General features: G+C 38.1%; 1 pseudogene; it reads right to left on the reverse strand.

Moving 5' to 3' along the window:
* Positions 1 to 3771: 3771 nt before the first annotated feature.
* The window catches only part of LOC123241883, a 44129-nt pseudogene continuing 28617 nt past the window's right edge, over positions 3772 to 19283 (reverse strand).

A 19283-nucleotide genomic window follows, 5' to 3' on the forward strand; every position in this document is an offset into this window, starting at 1 on the left:
CTTGGACGTGGAGGAGCGCTGGACCTGGGACCCTGAGATCTTGGTGAGATTGCTCTTAAATCTCTCTTAGAACTACACGTGGTGAGTGAAGAAGGCTGACTCCCTTAACCTAATAAATAAATAAATAAACAAACAAATAAATAAATAAATAAATAAGCAAATAAATAAATAAATATTTACCCAATAAAAACTCCTCTTACCCATTACCCATTACTACTCAACAGTGCAATATGGAAGAATGAGCTAACAGAAAGTATTTTCCTAATGTAATCTAAATATTTATATTTTTTCTGTGCTCTATTGCCTCTCTACTTTTACCTTTTCCCAAAAAGTAGATCTAATGATGGTAAAATGCCATCATGACATGGCTTGATACAATAAGGAATGCTGATACTTAAATAGCATTTTATATTTTACAGAACATTTTAAATTCATGATGCCATTAATCAAAATGCATTTTATTAAACACCTATCATTTGCTAGGTGATAGAGCAGTGATGACGAACCTTTTAGAGACAGAGTGCCAGATGCCCCAGACCAAGTGTAGTGTCTTCCGCCACACACACACACACACATGCTGGGTATGCCCCTACCCCCTTAACTCACATAGGAAAGGGAAGAAGGGCTCCTTATGGGACTGCTGGGTGAAGGGGTGGGTGAAGTGAGGAATGTCCTCAGTAAGTATAGAGAAGGGCAGGGGAGTGGTCTGAGCACCGATGCTCCCTTCCAGTTGAGCTGTCTGTGAGCCACCCACCTTACCTCCTATGTGCCCCCATTAGGCTGGTGGGCAGAGGCATGGGTGATGTGAAAAAATGCCTGCAGGCACAGTGGAGAGGGGAAAGGGAGCAGCTCCACCTGAGTCCCTCTGCCTTTCTAGTAGTAAACTCTCGGGGTAGGGAGGGAGACCAAGTGCTCACAGAGAGTGCTCTGTGTGCCATCTTTGACACCCATGCCATAGGTTTGCCATCACTGTGATAGAGCTACAAGACAAAAGTTGAAACAGCATCTGGCCCTGAAGGAACTGATAGTCTAACAGTGGGAGGAAGTATATACATAGACAATTATATACAAAATAAATAAAAGATGATTTTTAGGGAGAAGTCACTAACAATTGGGAAGGATGTGGAAAAGTCCAATGTAGGAGGGGATACTTGGAGGAGGAAACTAGGATATGAAGGGACGAAGGGTATATATTCCAGGCATCATTAGCAAATCATAACCTAGTGAAGTAAGAGCTACAAATATTACCACCAAATGAGGAAACTGAGACATAGGTGCTAATTCATTCAGCAAATATTCTAAGAATTAGGAAGTGATAATTCTGCTATATTCTGCCTTGCCTTCAGACCAGGTCATCTAGACCAGTGATGGGCAAACTTTTTAAAGAGGGGGCCAAAGGAAAGGAAATGCTCATCTGTCAGTCTGTTTCTAAGGGAACTCTTTCGAAGTTTCATTGTATTGTATCCTACTCATTGTATTTGTCAGATTAGGAATAATGTTGTGTGGCCGGATAGAATATTTCAGGATCCTCCCTCCCCATCTGGCCGAAGGCCGTAGTTTGCCCATCACTGATCTAGACTGTTGGGGCAAATTCTGGGCATCACATTTTCAGAAGGACATTGCTAAAATAGAGAATATTCACAGGAGGGAAGCTAGGATGGAGAATTTCATGCATAGAGATTGGTTGAAAGAATTGGCAATGTCTAACTGCAAAAAGAGGAAGAACTGGATTGAAATCCCACCTCAGACACTTTCTAACTATTTCATTAAAATTTTTTTTGCCTCAGTTTCTTTAGGTTTAAGATAAAGTGATTGGGCTCAGTGACCTCCAAGGTCTCTTTTAATTCTAAATGTAATATATGAGACTTGTGGGATGGATCTGGGGGACATAAAAGCTTTTTTCAAGTATTTAAAGTGCTAGCATGGGGAAGAGATTAGATTTGTTTTTGTCAGGCTCAGACAGAACTAAGAGCAGAAGGCAGACCTTGGATAGAGGTAGATTTAGACTTAATATTAAGAAAAAATTTCCAAACAATTAAAAGTATTCCAAAAAAGAAAAGTATGCCTTGGGATGGGGGGGTCAGTGTACAGGTGTGGGGTATTTGTCATCTCACTGTATAAATGTAATTAGCTCACTCTCATTCATTTGTGTAGACTTTAGCTACCAGGAATAATGTCACCCCACCCAACTTAGAATTAAGTGGGGAGGGGGGAGGTCTGTTACCTACCTGTGATAGTAAGTGACAAATCAGAAACAAGGGACTGCCCTTTGGGCAGTCCAAAACAGTGTTGAGTCTGCCGTTTGTCTATGTGAAACTGGAGATGGTTGCAGGAAGTGTTGAAAGATGCCACCTTTTAAACATGATGGTAACTTTCTGTGGAGGAGTTGGTTCTTTGAATTTGGTGTGGAAGGATCTCTGGTGAGACCTCAGACTGCTTCCCTCTGAATTGTCACCTGGGTAAGTTAGGCTGACTTCCTTTCTCCTCCCTTGGCGTTTCTGGAGGCTCTACCCTCAAGGAGGCCTCTCTTGCCTCTCTTATTGGAGGAGGCCTTGTGGCTAGAAGCCTTGTTTAATTCACCTCTGTGCCCCTCTGCTGGGGCCTCTGAATCCCTACCTGGTTCGGGTCTCTGGTCCAGGCCAGAGTTGCTCTCTCAATTTCCCTACCTTCAACCTTCCTAATTGTAAATAAACCACCGTAGAAGTCATCCTGACTTGGGTCTGTTTTATTTTGAAATCGAGTTAATTGATTTCTGGTGACCATACCTTAAATATCTAGTCTCCCCTCTTACATCACTAGCAATTTTCAAGAATAGGCTAGATGATCATTTATTAGACATAGGGCATTCTGTGTCAAGTATGGGGCAACTAGAAGATCACCAAGGTTTTGTCTAACTCTAAAATTAGAGAATTTATATTCCATTCTTCTAAATAGAAACAGATATACAAATGAGTATGCTATAAAGTAGGGATATTATTAAGGTAAGAGAGAACTCTAGATCAAGTACTCTAGAAAATTTGAGGGGAGAGGATCAACTAGGAGTATCAAAGAAGACCTCAGGGAAAAGGTGACCCTTAAGTTGAACCTTAAAGGAAGAGAGAAATTTTGAAAGATAGAGATGAGGAAGGAATACACTCCTATATTTGGATTATAGGAATCAGTTGTGGAAGTACTGTTTGGGGAAGTAGGAATAGGATGGCATAGAAAATGGTTTACATTAAGAAAAGATGGACAAATACAATGGTCAGTGTTAGAATGTCAAACTTTCAAAATTAAAGGGATCGCTTCTCCTGATTATCAATCAACAAACTAACTATTTAGGAGAATGTACTATATAGTGGGATTTGCTGGGAGGTATTTGTAGAATCAAAATGTATCAAAAAAGAAGAAAAAGAGATGAGGATTTTTTAGTGGGCTACTAGATCAAGATACTGTATAACACAGTACCCCACCACAAAACTAAGACTACCTTAGGCTTCAATATTAGAGGCATAATATCCAGAAGGAGGAAAGTTATAGTCCAGCTATATATATTCTGCCCTCAAGAGACAACATTGAGTTGTGCTTAGTCCTGGGTCCTTTTAGAACATTGACAAGCTATAGTGTGACTAGAAGAGGGGAAGCAGAATGGTTAGGGGATTAAAGACCATGCTATGCAAATACCCAGGAATGTTTATCCTGGAGGAAAGAAGAACTAGCAGAACTGGAAACTGGGGTGGAGAAAGGAAAAAAGGAATAAAACACCAAGATAGATGCATTGCATTTGGGCTGTCATGTGGAAGTAGAGGGCTGTGCTGTGAAACTTGTTTTCCTTGATCTTCCTGCAACATAGGAGCAATGTTTATAGAGAAGCTTTATGGAGGAGCTGATTTCCTTCCACTGAGTTAGAATTGTCCAAAAATTGATTGAGCTACCTCAGGAATTAGTAAGTAAGTGTCTCATCACTGGAGGTCTTCTTCAAGCAAAGGATAAATGACTACTTTTAGTGGAATGATATAGTAAGGATTTCTCTTTCTCTCTCCTTAAGCTTTAAGCTGTGCCATCATCAGATATCTAATATAATCGCCACTTAATGATATTTACATTCTATGCATGTAACAGAAAGATACAGAAGTTTCGAACAGTAAAAATCTGGAAAAATAGTTTAAAATTAAATTATTATACAATTTGTTGTTGTTAAGGCTTGAAATGTCAAACTGAAACCAAACTTGTGGTTGTCAGCATTGCCTTTCTTGCCATTCAGCAAAACTGATCAAGTCAGTCTGATAACTGGTTATAAAGTGTGGGTATAATCTCTCCCTCTGAGTTTTGAGTTCATTTTAGCATATAAAGAGCTCTCAGTGTCCATCTGATAGTTGGCTGCTGTTCCAAAGCTAGAGTTGCTACTATTCCAAATGTCCAGTTAAGGTTGACAGCAGTTTCCAATTCCTTATTTCCTTTCTGATAGAGACCTTCAATTTTGTGTCATCAGTCACATTGGTGTGGAGCTGGAATTCATCAACCATAGTAATGTCACTCTGAATTTCTTGACATTTATAGTTTGAAAATCGATTTGGTAGTTCTCCAAACCAAGCATATAAGCACTCTATATTGAAGTTGCAGAAATATAAAAACCCATGTCACAACCAAGAGTTATATGCTCCTACTTCTACTCTGACTTAATCTTATCATTTCTCCCCAAATGGTGGGTGAAAATGATCAATTAGTATATTTAACAGTAATCTTAGAGCCCAGCATTTTGCCCGTGTTCTGTTTTCAAGTGGATGTCAGGCCATATTTGGAACATTTGCATTTTGTTTCCAAATTGCTTACAGCTTTGCTGGTCTCAGTGCTTGCTGAACCCGAATTTATAAATTATAAAATTATGAATTTATAAATTGTAAATATTTTCAAATTGTGTTTTCAGATCAAATTTGATTAAGCCAGACCATATTCTTTGGTCAATACATCCACAGTCACTTTACTAAGGTCTACAAAAGTTGGTAGCTCAGTATTTTCTTCTTTCCTCTGGAAGGCATGGAGGGAGCCACAACAGAGAGCAGACCAGCAGCAATGGAACTGAGACAGCAATAGAAGTAGACCTTACCAACTGTTAATAGGGAGAAGTTCCCCTGAGATTAAATCCAGTCCATTTACCAAGTTAAGGGGTTTGAATATTCTCACTGGGAGATTGGAACCTTGGAACTCCAAACTTTTGACACATATAGGTTGCAGTAAGAACTGGGTATGAAAACAGTGGCAGGGTGCCAGGGTCCCATGACCTTTGCCATAGGCATGACTTAAACCAGAAGGAATAGTTCAGAAAATGTCCTTGGACACAGCTGTTGCTGTGCACAGATTCATCACTGCCAAATCTTTTCAGTGTTTTCCACTCATGATCAGGCAGTTTAGCAGAATCATTTAGCATCCAAGGCTTCTCCAAGGACACAGACAACACAAGGGAACACAGCACTGACAGACTGGGAAAGGCACTCAGGCATACCAGACTCCACAACTGTACGATTTCATTGGAAAGGATCATCTCGGTCTTTCCCTCTTTCAAAGACCACCAGCTTTGCAAGGGCTGCTAGTATGATGGTCCAGCCTACACCACCATCAAAGAGGCTCTGTTTCTGCCAATTTTTATATGCTATCCAAGCCCTAGCATGGGAAAGAAATTGCTGCCCCGATTAAAGCAATTCGCAGCAGCTACAATTTCCTGCCCTTGCCACTTAATCCTGCATACCTCACACAACTATTCCTCTGCCATTGGAGACTTGTTGAATTTAGGTCTGGGTTCTGATTTAAGGCAGGTCTTTGTGCATCATGTAACTTTTCTGCAGAGTCACTGAAATACATGATTCAAGTGGCAGATGTGGCCAGGGCACTTCTGTCCATCGTGGTTCCAGGCTTTTGATTCCTTCTTCACTAGTATTTGTTTGCATGTCTCCTTGGGGTTTCTTCCCATGGGATTTGGGTCCCAGAAGATTTGTTCAGTCTGTGTCTTTCTGGAAGAGCAGGCATTTCTTGATAGTGATTCTGTTGGTCTTTGTCCATTTATGAATAGCAGGAAGAAACAAGGGAAACAGTCTGGGTTTCTCAGACGACACACACACACACACACATACACACATGTGCACACACACAAATGAGTTATATCTTTGAAGAGCTCTAGTTTCAGGATCTAATGCCTTGGTTCATATCTAGAGTGTTGTAGATGAAGGCATTCTCTATGCTCTCTTTTTTTTTTCTTTTTTTTTTAAACCCTTACCTTCTGTCTTGGAGTCAAAACTGTGTATTGGCTCCAAGGCAGAAGAGTGGTAAGGGCTAGGCAATGGGGGTCAAGTGACTTGCCCAGGGTCACACAGCTGGAAAGTGTCTGAGGTCAGATTTGAACCTAGGACCTCCCATTTCTAGGCCTGGCTCTCAATCCCCTGAGCTACCCAGCTGCTCTCACTCTTTTTTTTTCTTTAAAAAATTCTTAAAACAGAATTCCTTCTGTTTTAAAATAGATACAAGGTATCAGTTCTAAGGCAGAAGGACCAGAAGGGCTAGAAAATTAGGCTTAAGTGACTTGTCCAAGGTCATACAGCTAGGAAATTTTAAACCCAAGACTTCTCATGTCCAGGCCTGGCTTTCTATTCACTAAATCACCTAGCTGCCCCCTCTATGCTCTATTTTGGGAATTTACCAAGGAAAAAGACTTCTCCAGACAAAAGTCTTATATGCTGCAAAACATGACAAAGCAAGCAAAGCCTTCATTCACTCATATTTCATGTTAAAATTTAATATGAAAAATGTTGCATACATATGACATTTAACAGATTTATTCTCTGCTATGTTACAAGTTGAACTAATTTGGAAAGCTATTTGAAAGAAATATTATTCTGATTCTCCCACTTAGAAGGCAATTTGCTGGCAAAAGCAGCATATATTGCCAAACATTACTATTATTTAGAGAACTGCAAAGTATCTTCATTCCCATTGTACATTTGTCTCAGTTTGTTGACTCATATTTAGTTTTCTGGCATCTAAAGTAATGAGTGTGCTCTCTTTTAAATGTTAAGACCATTTATTATGGAACAGAAAAAGATATATTTGTAGAAGGGCCTCCAGTAAAACACCAGAGATGCCACCCATGAGGTGTTGAAAAGCCATCAATACTCTAAAGAGGGCCACTGTCAAACAATCACACAGCCTTCGTGACTTTTGTCATATTGAGAAATCAGTGAGATCAAGCATACAGTCTCTGGTATACTATATAGGAGATCACTGATATACCATCCCAAGCTGGGGGCTCTCCCATTTGTATTGAAGGGCTCTTTTTCTGGATAGCTCCAGTCTACCTGCCTTTGGGGGGGGGGTGCAGTCACCATTAGCAGATGGTCAGACTTTAAGGTTACACTTTGCACAGCAGCAAACATACTGCACCCAATAGGCCACCGCTGAAATAATGTTTATAGTCCTCCTGAAGGCTGTATCGATATATAAATGGTGTTTCCAAACATTAGGGTTAATAATGGGCAGACATGGTTCACACCTATGGAATATTCTAATTAATATATAACGCTCCTCTTGAACTGTCCCTTCTCCCTGCTGTAGGGAAAGAGACAAGTAATGCAATGCAGTTGTGAGAACAGAAATGTTGACATGAGTGTTGTTGTGAAAGAGATATATGGGTATCATTGATAGTATTGTCCTTTGCTGGCCATGGTCACTGAATCCACTCACCCTATTCCATGATATATTAGCTGTGAACATAGGTCAGTGATCTGTGGAAAATTAATATTGAATTGTGATATTGAATTGTGAAATGGTCTCCCCTTTTGGCCCCCAAGAATCTTTTGATTTTCAACCTCAAACAGTTTCTTCCCCAGGCTATGAAACTGGGTTGGCTCCTCCCTTTTGTTAAGATCTTTGTAAATAACAGTATTTAGGGGCAGGGCTGAGTAGCCTCTTGATTACCTAATATAATGAAATCAGTCAGCTAGTCAGCAGTCATTTTTGAACTGCAGTAATCCAGCCCTGTGATGGGTCTCTTGGCATCTTTAGGACCTCTTCTTTCTATGATGAAGTGGTGAGGGAGGAGTTGAGACCTTTTCCAGAGTGCCTGTTTTCCAATCATAGATGTCCTGGGAAAGGATTGAGTGATGACATTATAAGGGATGTATATTGGCATGCCTAGGAAGTTTGGGTCTCTTTCTTGCCCAGCCTACCTGCCTTACTGCTTGCTCTTTTGCCCCTTCCATCTGGCTATTCTTTTGCTCCTTCTTGCCCAGCTTAGATGCTCTGGCTTATGCTTCTCTCTCTCTTTGGCTCAGCTTTCCTGATTAGCCTTTTGTGTTCTTTTGGTAACTATTTGGACTATGAACAGAACTCACTGGCTAGTTAGATTTTCTTGAGCAGTTGATTAATAAGTTAACTTAAAATTAACCTATTGTAGATCTCTAATTGTGATTCCAAGGAAAGCATCAAATCTCCTGAGTTCTAGTTCACACAGATCCCACCAAGTCCATTCTCTGTGCTGTGATTTCCAAGTCCAGATTCCTCCAGAGCATTCTACTTCGTCATCTAGTAAGTTAAGTATCAAGTTGCCTGTCCTTTGTTTATTCCAAGTAGAGTTACAGTGGAAAAACAAAACTCTAATGAATTATGTATTTTTAGAACTTTTGAGTTCAGTTAGCTTCTATGTCTGGGAAACTTCTGGGTCATCAATCAATCAATCAAAAATTCAACAAAGATTTATTAAGCATTTATTATGTGTCAGGCACTGTGATAAGTGCTGGGAATATAACAAGATACAAAAAACAGTCCCTGCCCTCATATAGCTCACACCCTTTCTCAGAATAATATTTTTAAATGCATAAAATAAAGTCCATAGGAAGTCTAATGGAGGAGACAACAAACAAACAAATATATGCCAAAATGCTATGTGCATAATAAATAGAAAATAATTAATAGATGGAAATCACTATAATTATGGGGATTGGGAAAGGTTTCTTTTATAAGATGAGATTTTAGTTGAGACTTAAGGAAATTCAGGAAGGGAAATGAAAGGAGATTCTCTGCTAGAATTGTATTGAATTCCTTACATTTTTTTAGTCTAGGGCAGTGATGGCATACCTTTTAGAGATTGAGTGCCCAAACTGCAACTCCCATGTCACACATGAACCCCCCTGCCTTACCCCAGAGAGAATGGAGAAAGTACTCCCATTGGACTACTGGGAAGAGGGGCAGATCATGGGAGAATGTCCTTAGGAGTGCATGGAGAGGGGGAAAGGGGCAGCCCCCTCCTGCATGTGTGCCATAGGTTCACCAACAGGGGTCTAGGGGATTTAATTTTTAGACTCAAGATAAACTCCCAATCGACATTTATGTCTTAATGGAAAAAGAGGAACTTTATCTGAGTTCTTTATCCAAAGCTTGACATCCTTCCCACATGAAATTAGTTCTACAATGAATACACAAAGCAAATAAGAAAGAAATCCATTTATGTAAGTTGATAGCAAAACAGAAATACACATGAGCATATATATTAGACAATATAGACTGAAAGAGCTCTCATTAGGATATCTCAGCTCAACTGAGGGAGGGAGACAGAGAGACAGAGAGACAGAGACAGAAAGACAGGCAGTGGTGGGGGGAAGAGAGACAGAGATGGAGACAGAAAGACAGAGGTGGAGGGAGGGAGAGAGACAGAGACAGAAAGAGGCAGTGGAAGGAGGGGTGAGAGACAGACAGACAGAGAGAGAGAGGTTGGGGTGGGGGGGAGAACTACTTCTTACCCACATGGGAAATTCCTTGAAATCTCTAATCTAGTAAACTGGGAATAGGGCATGTTGAGATTGTCAGTTCCTCTTACATTGACTTCTTTCCAAAGTGTTTTTCTACATTCAGTAACCTGAAGTGGGGCTGGCATGGTCTATATTCTCCCTCAAAATGGGAGCCAGAAGAGGCTAAAGAGACTGAATCTCTCCTCTCTCTTGTTCTCACCAACTCCACCCTACCCAGTGCATACACTAAACATTACTCTCCACACTTGAGGAGAGAGTCCCATACCTATGAGCTGGGGACTCTGGTTCAATTCAGGATGCATTCCTAGGCAGGGGATGGTAGGATATTTGAAAGTGAATGTGTTGCAAAAACAAAAGATGTTTACAAAAGTCATTTTTAAAAAGAAATGATTTGAATAAAAAAGAAAATTGTGTATTTCTATCACAACTTGTTTTTCTGCTGCATAACTCTTACTTCTTCCTATTTATCCTTATGCTCATGATCCTCTTCAAGGTAATCTAAAGATGTTTTACTGTTAGAAAATACAAGGAAATAGCCTGAGAGTGGAGTGGGGGAGAGTTGGTTCAAGGTATAAATAATAAATGGTATGTAAGTTATGTAGTTATGTGTATATAACATATTAAAAGTCTATAGAATTAGATATGCCCATTTTCCAAAGAATATGAATAGAACTAGGTTTGATCTTTCTTAGCCCTTGTCACTCTCTCATATGTCTCTATTCTTGTGGATATCCTCTCTGTTGAAACCTTGTGTCTCAATTTTTGTGTTCAAACCTAGGATTCATGAATTTTTTCCATCTCTTAGGTCTGCATTGCACTGTTCTTCATGCATAGTTCCTCTACAGACCTTGAAGTGGGACAAAAGGGCAGAAATTGCAACCAAAGACATTCGTTTACATCTCAGGGGAAACTCCCTATCTCATGTGTACTTATTTCACACACAGGAAAGGCATCTTAAGTCATTTCCTCACATCCCTCATACCCAGAGTCTACTCTCCCACTATTGGCTGAAGGAAGTGCTGGCAGACTGGTGGATCAAGTCGTCTCCCCATTAGGTAAAGAATGTGGCTTTCTCAAAAAGACAACAGAGAGGAAACTATAATGGCCTGCCTATTGTGAGGCTGAAGTAACTCTAGGAAAATCAACACCTTAGAAACATGCAACTCCAGGTTGAGTTTGAAACTACTAGACAAAGCTGAATGTAGCCAATGCAAAGTCTGGATCTGAAGTAAACAGGCATTAAAGCAGCTCTTCAACCTTAGTCTCTTCAGATTCGTTTTTGATTCTGTGCTATACAATTGTTTTCTCCTATTTGAATGTAGGTCCCTTTCCAGCTTTTTCTTTCCTTGACTAGTCTTTGCTTGATCTTTAAAGGTAAGAATTTAGGGATTTTCTGGGTTAATAACTGGGTAATGATCTATTCCAGCTGACTATCCTGGGGATTTGAACTTTAATCCCTTTTAGGGATCAATTAGTGCCTGATGGATACAAGACAGTGATGTAAAAATTTTTATGTGTATTGTAGTGAGTAATTGACCATTTGAATCACTTTGCTTGGTCTCCCACTCAGGATTCTAGGAGTTTCTCTGAGGAATTGGAATGTCTCTTTTTAATGCCACTGGCTTGTATTCCTAATCCAAGTGTGTTCTTTTTATGGCTATTTTTAACTAGTCTTTCCCTCTCCCATCACCCCTTTCCCTGTCAATTAAAAGCAAACAAACAAACAATAGGACCTTCCATTATAACAAATAAACATAGCCAAGCAAAAGAAGTCCATGCATTGGCTATATCTGAAAGTGTACACCTTATTATACATTTCAAATCCATTCTCTCTGTTAAGAGATTTTGCAACATAACCATACCTGCCATATAATGTTGTAAGATGTGTAAGCTGACATAATTTAAATATATCTACATAAGTAGTTCCAATAAGGAAACTATTTTCCTTCTCTCTTCCATCTATGTCTCTCCATCTCTATATCTTTTTAGGGGTCCCAGTTAGGAGTCACAACTCTTTGCACAATGCAGCAGCAAGCAAAACATTCAAGGCTTGCTTAGAAGCCTAGTTAAGCAAAATCCCTTAATAATAACATTTTACTGTACTGTATTTGGATTGCTGTGACAAGCATTCTATTACTTCACACTGAAGAAGCCTATTTATCTTTCCTCTTCAATCTATATCTTTCCATTCTCATTTCCTTTATGAATTCCTAAAGACTGGATCTCTCTTGTGTAGCTTAGGTTCTTAGTCCCTTCAGTCCCTTCCAATTTCTATAGTGATGGTGGCAGAGTCCTGGAAAAATGAACAATAGAGACTAAGAATCATGTATCTTTTGGACTAACTCTAGGAACATTAGAAATTGTTGCTACTACAAATGTCCGTCCACCCAATGTGTAGACATGGGATCTGAGGAAATAAATCATATCTGGCTTGATATTTTCCTTACAAGGAATGCAAGAAGCCAAAAGGAAATTGTAACTAAATGGAAGGATGGTTCATAGATCTTAATCTTTGGGGAGGCAACCAAAGGAGCTGGCAGAATTGGTTAAATTGCATGTCCAATGGGAATGAGAAACTTCATTATAGGACATTTGGTTTTCTCATATCACAATGTTCATGATGGCTTTTGCCAGAATACTGCCATGAAAAAGCTAAAATTTATGTGCTGACATCTGCTGCAGAACATGAAAAATTCAATAAGATCCTCAAAGTAAGTTGATAAATATAATAATTCTTGGTGATTTCAGTAAAAAGATGGGTATGGTAAATAGTGGTGAAAAGGTACTGGAAAACATGAATAGAAAGTGAGTAACAAAAGAGGCCTCATGCTTAAGTATTTATTTCCACAAGAGTTTAGGAGTCTAGATATGGTGAACCTTGAACAACTTCATGAAAAATTAAATTACATAACAAAGTGAAAGGATTGGCCGATGAAAACCCAGGTCTTATGAGCATGTACATCAGATTCTGTCTAATTCAATTTCTCCAGTGGACTTCATAACACATGTATAGATTATGCTGTTTCTAGTCTGTGTCCCATTGATAGAGGCAGAGTCTTTCAACTGACTGTTGAGCCAGAATTGAGAATACTTATTAAAGCATTAACCAGATAATTCAGGCACTGAGTTAGAGTGTGAAGATAAGGAAAGCTATAAATAAATGTATTTTTGTGAAAGCAAATTGATGCTAATTGTTTAAATGAAACTGGGGTGTTTATAATTAATGACTGATGTTGGAAAGAATACACTAGAATGCACTGAATCAATATTATTAGGGAAAGATACCTGATATGAACCCCCAGGAGGAAGATGTAGCCTTGCTTTGGATCTGACTTATCAATGCAAATGAAAGTTGCGATAAGGATCTCTAGAAATCATAAAGTCAATAGTTATATTATAAAACGGGAGTTGATAGGTTACAGAAATCATTTCCTTTTTTTAACTTTTTAAATTTTTTTCAATTACATGTAGAAATGGTTTTAGAAAATTGTTATCTGACATTTTGCAATTCAGATTCTGTCCCTTCCCCAGATAATAAATGATCTGATATAGGTTATACCAGTGCTATCATATAATATGTATTTCCGTATTCCACATGCTATAAACATAGCATTATATTTTATTTATACAATATTATTTAAAAATATACAAAATTATTTATACAATTAAAAGCTCATAGAGGAAATAAGGTGAAAAATGGCATGCTTTGCTTTGTAATCAGATTTCAACAGTTCCTTCTTTGGCTGTGGATAGTATTTTTCATCATGAGATGGAAGTAATTTCTAAATCAATTATCTAAGTACAGTCAGACCATTGACTTAGAGTAATCAATGCCAAGTTAGAATAAGCAGTAAAAATGAAAAGATATCAATACCTTTCTGTACATAGATAAAGACATGTATAATAATTATAATAGTAAAGACATTTATAATAATTTATGGAGCATCTTGTCATATCACATTAAAACATATAGCACAAAGGCATTATTATGGTGTAGTAGAAAGAATGCTGATCTTGGAGTCATGGGATATGAGTTTGAATCCTTAATCTTCCTCCTACTTTGTGGCATTGAGCACATCACCTAACCTCTCTGATTCTCATGAGAGGATTAAGCCAGATAATAATAAGTAAATGCCTACCTAGCACTTTAAAAAATTATATTGTTTGCTCCTTAAAACAGCCTGGGAAGTAACTTTTATTTTTCTCATTTTACTGAGGATAAAAATGAGGCAGACAGAGTTAAGTGATTTGCCCAGGGTCACCTAGTGAGTAACTGGCTGGTTATGAACTCAAGTCTTCCTAACTCCATTTATACTACTCTAACCATAGTGTCACCTAGATTCCTCCCAGCTCTAAGTACCTGGTCCTATGATCTGAGAGTTCCGAAAGATGAATGGGAGATGAATGGTTTGTCATTTGAATCACAGGAGGGAGTACCCATCATCAATACCATAACACATCCACTGAAATGTAAAAATAAGAATCTGACGCTGCCATATGACTTTAAATCAGGGAACATAATGATCTCCAAAGCATAAGCATTGTGGTTTCCCATAGGACAATGAAAAAATATATGATAGATATAAATATGTGTCAGCATAATTCTATGAAAAATGCCATCTAAGAAATATACAATCAGGAAAGAAGATAGGCTGCTTGTGTAATGAGAATATTAATAATGGATGTGCAACCCAAATGCTATACTTGTTTATAGAATCAAAAGGAAACAGTTAATATGTTAGGCAGACCTTCCCCCTACTTCCCCCACCATGGAGGATTTATGGGGCTACATGGCCAAGTGCTGCACAAAGTTAGAAGACACTGATGTATTGTGATTTGTACCGTTGGTGGCAGTCTCACATTGATGAGCTCAAGAATACATTGAAACACTGAAGTGTCATAATTTAATATTCATTCTCTTTGAACTTTGAGGTTATAGTAAGAAGGGTCTTTGTGGAATAGAATATTCCATGATCTAAAGCAGTAGTTCCCAAACTTTTTTGGCCTACCACCCCCTTTCCAGAAAAAATATTACTTAACCCCTTGGAAATTAATTTTTAAAAATTTTAATAGCAATTAATAGGAAAGATAAATGCACCTGTGGCCATCACTGTCTCCTGGATCGCTGCAGCACCCACCAGGGAACAGTAGCACCCACTTTGGGAATCACTGATCTAAAGGCTGAATATATCCAAATAATAATCCAGCTCATGTTATTCAGAAATATTTAAAGTATGTTTGATGTGCCATATCCATCCTATGTGTGTGTTTTCAGTGCAGAAATAACAAGTTCATCAGGACAATCCACTCTCACTCATTTAAGAGGTTTATGTGTATATACCATCCAGGCCTATGACATCTCTTCTTCCTCCCTTTTGAACATTTTACTGGTGATTAACATAGTCCCAGGAGGGGTTAGGAGTAGGAAGAGGATGTGAAATTGAAATCAGGCAGTTCTTTATCAGATTAGCATTGTTGATTGAAGGGTAAAAATGGAGGTTATCCCACCAGTCCAAAGGAGTGAAGATGAATCATACCACCCACTTCCTCTAGAGAAATGATGGACTTTAAAATCCAATATGAGATATGCCTTTTTTGACTAGCCAAGATAGTTATTTGCAATATGTGAATTTGTGAAAACAGTTTTCTTTTCCTTTTTGCATCAATTGTTCAAATTGGGAGAGATAATAATGCTTTGTAATTAGATCTAGACACATATGTATAAATTTTTAAAAAATTTTTGTTTTTTTCCAAGTGTTCAAATAGACAGGGAGATAGTAACTGCTTTAGACATAAACATATGCCTATAGAGAGAGATATATGGACCTATTTACCTATCTATCCATACAATACACATACAAACATGCGTATTTTTTAATAGAGGTTATGGGCCAAAATGAGGTTTTCAATTTCGTTTATCCCCATTAGAACTGATAACAAAGATGACTGTAGTTCATAGTTCATTGTCTTTAAAGACTTGCAACTATTGAGTAGAAAAGATTTGTGAAGGATTAAGAATATATCGCAGCATCACTGGAACAGGAAAAGAGCAAGTAACCAAAACAATTTACTCAATGCCAAAACAATCAGTAGCTTCAATGAGTTCAAAGGAATGGTCATTTAAAGAAAAACCATCAGATCACAATTTTACTCAATTGACTTGGTCAGTTCAAATAGGTTGCTTCAGTTGGAATGTTTGGGCAGATCATGAATATTATGGCTAAGTATTGTATCATATTAAAACCAAACCTTCACCAGCATGGCAAATACAAGTTTTAGTCATATACATTCCATGAGAATACAGGAATAACTTAAGGACTTAATTTTCACAGCATGTCAGTTAAAGAATAGTTTTGTGGTTGTGTTGCCTTTCACCTTGAAAGCATTTATGTAGCCTTTCCCTTCTTATCTTTTTTCTTTTTCTTTTATTCTTCCTCCTCCTCTCTCGCTCTCCCCCCCCTTCTCATTTTGACCATATACACAGCCAAAATATCCAAATAGAAAGTGAAAAACGAAGCCAATCATTTTTGTTCCTTCACAAGCAATCCACAATCATTCAAAATAATAGCTAACATTTATATAGTGTTTTAAGATTTGCAAAGTGCTTTACATGTGTCATCTTATTTGATCTTTACAACCTATGAAGTAGGAGAAATTATCATCTCCTTTTACAGATAAGGAATAGAGGCTGAGAGATTCTGTGACTTGCCTAGGGTCACATAGCTAGTAAGTGTCTAAGGCAGGTTTTGATCTCAGACTTCCTGATTCTAAGTCTAGCTCTCTACCCACCATGCCTACTCTCTGCCAGACTCTACACTAAATGCTAGAGATATAAATACAAAGAGTGGAACAATCCCTACTCTCAAGGAACATTCATCATGGGGAGTGGGGAAATACATATGTTAAAATGCTATATTTCATAATAAACACTATATTTTACTACATAAAATAGAAAAAAAAAGAGACTAAATACACAATGAATGGACCTAACTAAGAGGGACTAGTTTATAGAGTGTATGCTCATATTTTCCCTTCCTGGTTAAGTGCTACAAATTGGTTGTTGAGTGGTTGAAGTATTTGCATGGTAGAGTGATGAAGTCTTCTAGCTGGTTGTAGTTGTAGAAGGACTGATGACTCATGAATTGCTGACTGGAAATGAGTGTACATATAAAAGGAGTGATCTTTCCCTCAAGGTAGCTATGTGGTACAGTGGATAAAGTGCCAGACCTTAAGTCAGAAAGACTCTTCTTCCTTAATTCAAGTTCAGCTTCAGATACTAGCTGTGTGACCCTGAGCAAGTCACTTGTTCCTATTTGTCTCAGTTTTCTTATTTATCAGATGAGCTGGAAAATTAAATGGCAAACCACTCCAGTGTCTTTGCCAAGAAAACTCTAAATGGGGTCACAAAGAGTTGTATGTGGCTGAAATGACAGCAACCATCTGCCTTTCCCTAGTTCTTTTGATCTTTTCCTTCTTGTGTATAAACGAGGCAAGAACTGTTGTGAGATGATGTCTAGAGGAGTTGACTTTCTTTGCCTAGTCACATGGTTTCAGAGAAGCCTAGTGATCTGTGTTATTGGTGGAATTAACTGGAAGCACTAACAATGACTGACAACAGTCATGTGGAAAGCAAGTTATCTGAGGAAATTTGCAGCTTTAGGGAGTGTGATCCTTGATGAGATAAAGACTTTTAGAAGGGCACTGATCTTCAGAGCCCAGAAGAAAACTATTCCTAAAGGGAATTTCATGAGGACAGTATGAGAAAAGTATTCCAGGTCCAGGAGCTGGGAGATGGTTCTTTGTCAAAATATATATTTTCTATATATATGCCACACTACCATTGTATTTTAAGCTTGAGCCTCCTTTCTCAAGGACCTTTTGTGTGCCAGGAGGAATATATCACTGAGTTCTAGGGAAAATGTTCTGGACTTATTGTCCCATCTTAATATCTTTTCCAAAAAAGCTAACATAACTCTACTGGCTGATTAATAATAGGAAACACACTGAATGTGGGCCCAATAGCTGAAGTTTTAGAAGCTATAATTCCTTGAACTCTGAAGGGAATAGTAATAAGTGTGTAACTCCCCAAAGTGAATGTTGGGGAAATGAGTCCAGGATCTCTGTTACCTCTATGATAAAATGCAGACTCTTTAACTTTTAAAATCATTCGCAACTTAATCTCAAAATACTTTTCTAGCCTTTTTATCCATTATTCTCCCACCTCATACTTTGTGATACAGACAATTTATTTCTCTATTCCTCACATGTCGTGCTTTATTTCTATCTCTAGGCCTTTATATTGGCTGGCCATTGTACTTTGAATAAATTCATCACCTATGCCTCAAATAATTCATTTTTTTCCTTCAAGACACAGGTTAACCACATGCTTCTAAATGGTTTCATATGATTCCCCTCTCTCCCTAACTAACCTCTTTTGGTAGCACTCTTCCTGGCCTCTGATTCCCCAGGCTTGTTTATACTGACAGGTTAGATGCCAGAAAGGTAGCTAACTGTTATTTCCCTCAGCATTCTAGGAGAGGTAGTTTCTAAATCCAAAGTTGGGGATGGATGGCCAGCCATTGTATTCTTCAGAAGATTGAAAAAAAGTTAAAAAAGATAGGAGTCCCAGAAGAAAGTAGAGTCATGAAATCCCAGACTGAAGATAGTATCCAGAAAGAGATGGTTAATAGTATCAAACAAATGGTGAAGGGGATGTGGAAAAATTGGGACATTAATACACTACTGGTGGAGCTGTGAACTGATACAAACATTCTGGAGAGCAATCTACTGCCATGCCCAAAGGGCCATAAAACTGTGCATACCTTTTGACCCAGAAATACCACTACTAGTTCTGTATCCCAAAGAGACTAAAGATAGGGGAAAAGAATCTGCTTGTACAAAAATATAGCTCTTTTTTTATAGCAGTCCTTTTTGTAGTGGCAAAGAACTGGAAACTGAAGATATGTCCATTAATGGCTGAACAAATTGTGGTATATGCTTGTAATGGAATACAATTGTGTTACAAGAAATGACAAACAAGATAATCACAAAAAAACTGGAAAGACATATAAAGTGTTGCAAAATGAAGCAAGCAGAACAAAAAGAACATTGTATACAGTAACAACAATAATGTATGATGATCAAATGAGCATGACTTAACTATTACCAACAAGGCAACCGGTTCCATGATAACTTCAAGAAACTCATGACAAAAAATGGATATTCCCCACCATAGAAGGAACAGACAGAGTTAGAATGCAAATTGAAACACACCTTTCTTCCCTTTATTTCCTCCATGCATCTAGTGTAAGCAATAAATGTCTAATTTTACAATATGATGAACATAGAACATAGAAATATGCATTATATGATAAAATATGTATAATGTATATCATATTACCTGCCATGGTGAGGGGGAAGGGGGTAGGAGGGAGAGAGAGAGAATATGGATTACAAAATATCAAAAAAAATATTAAAATTGTATTGACATGCAATCTGGAAAAAATAAAA

The sequence above is a fragment of the Gracilinanus agilis genome, chromosome 3, assembly GCF_016433145.1.
Source record: "Gracilinanus agilis isolate LMUSP501 chromosome 3, AgileGrace, whole genome shotgun sequence".
NCBI classification, from domain to species: domain Eukaryota; kingdom Metazoa; phylum Chordata; class Mammalia; order Didelphimorphia; family Didelphidae; genus Gracilinanus; species Gracilinanus agilis.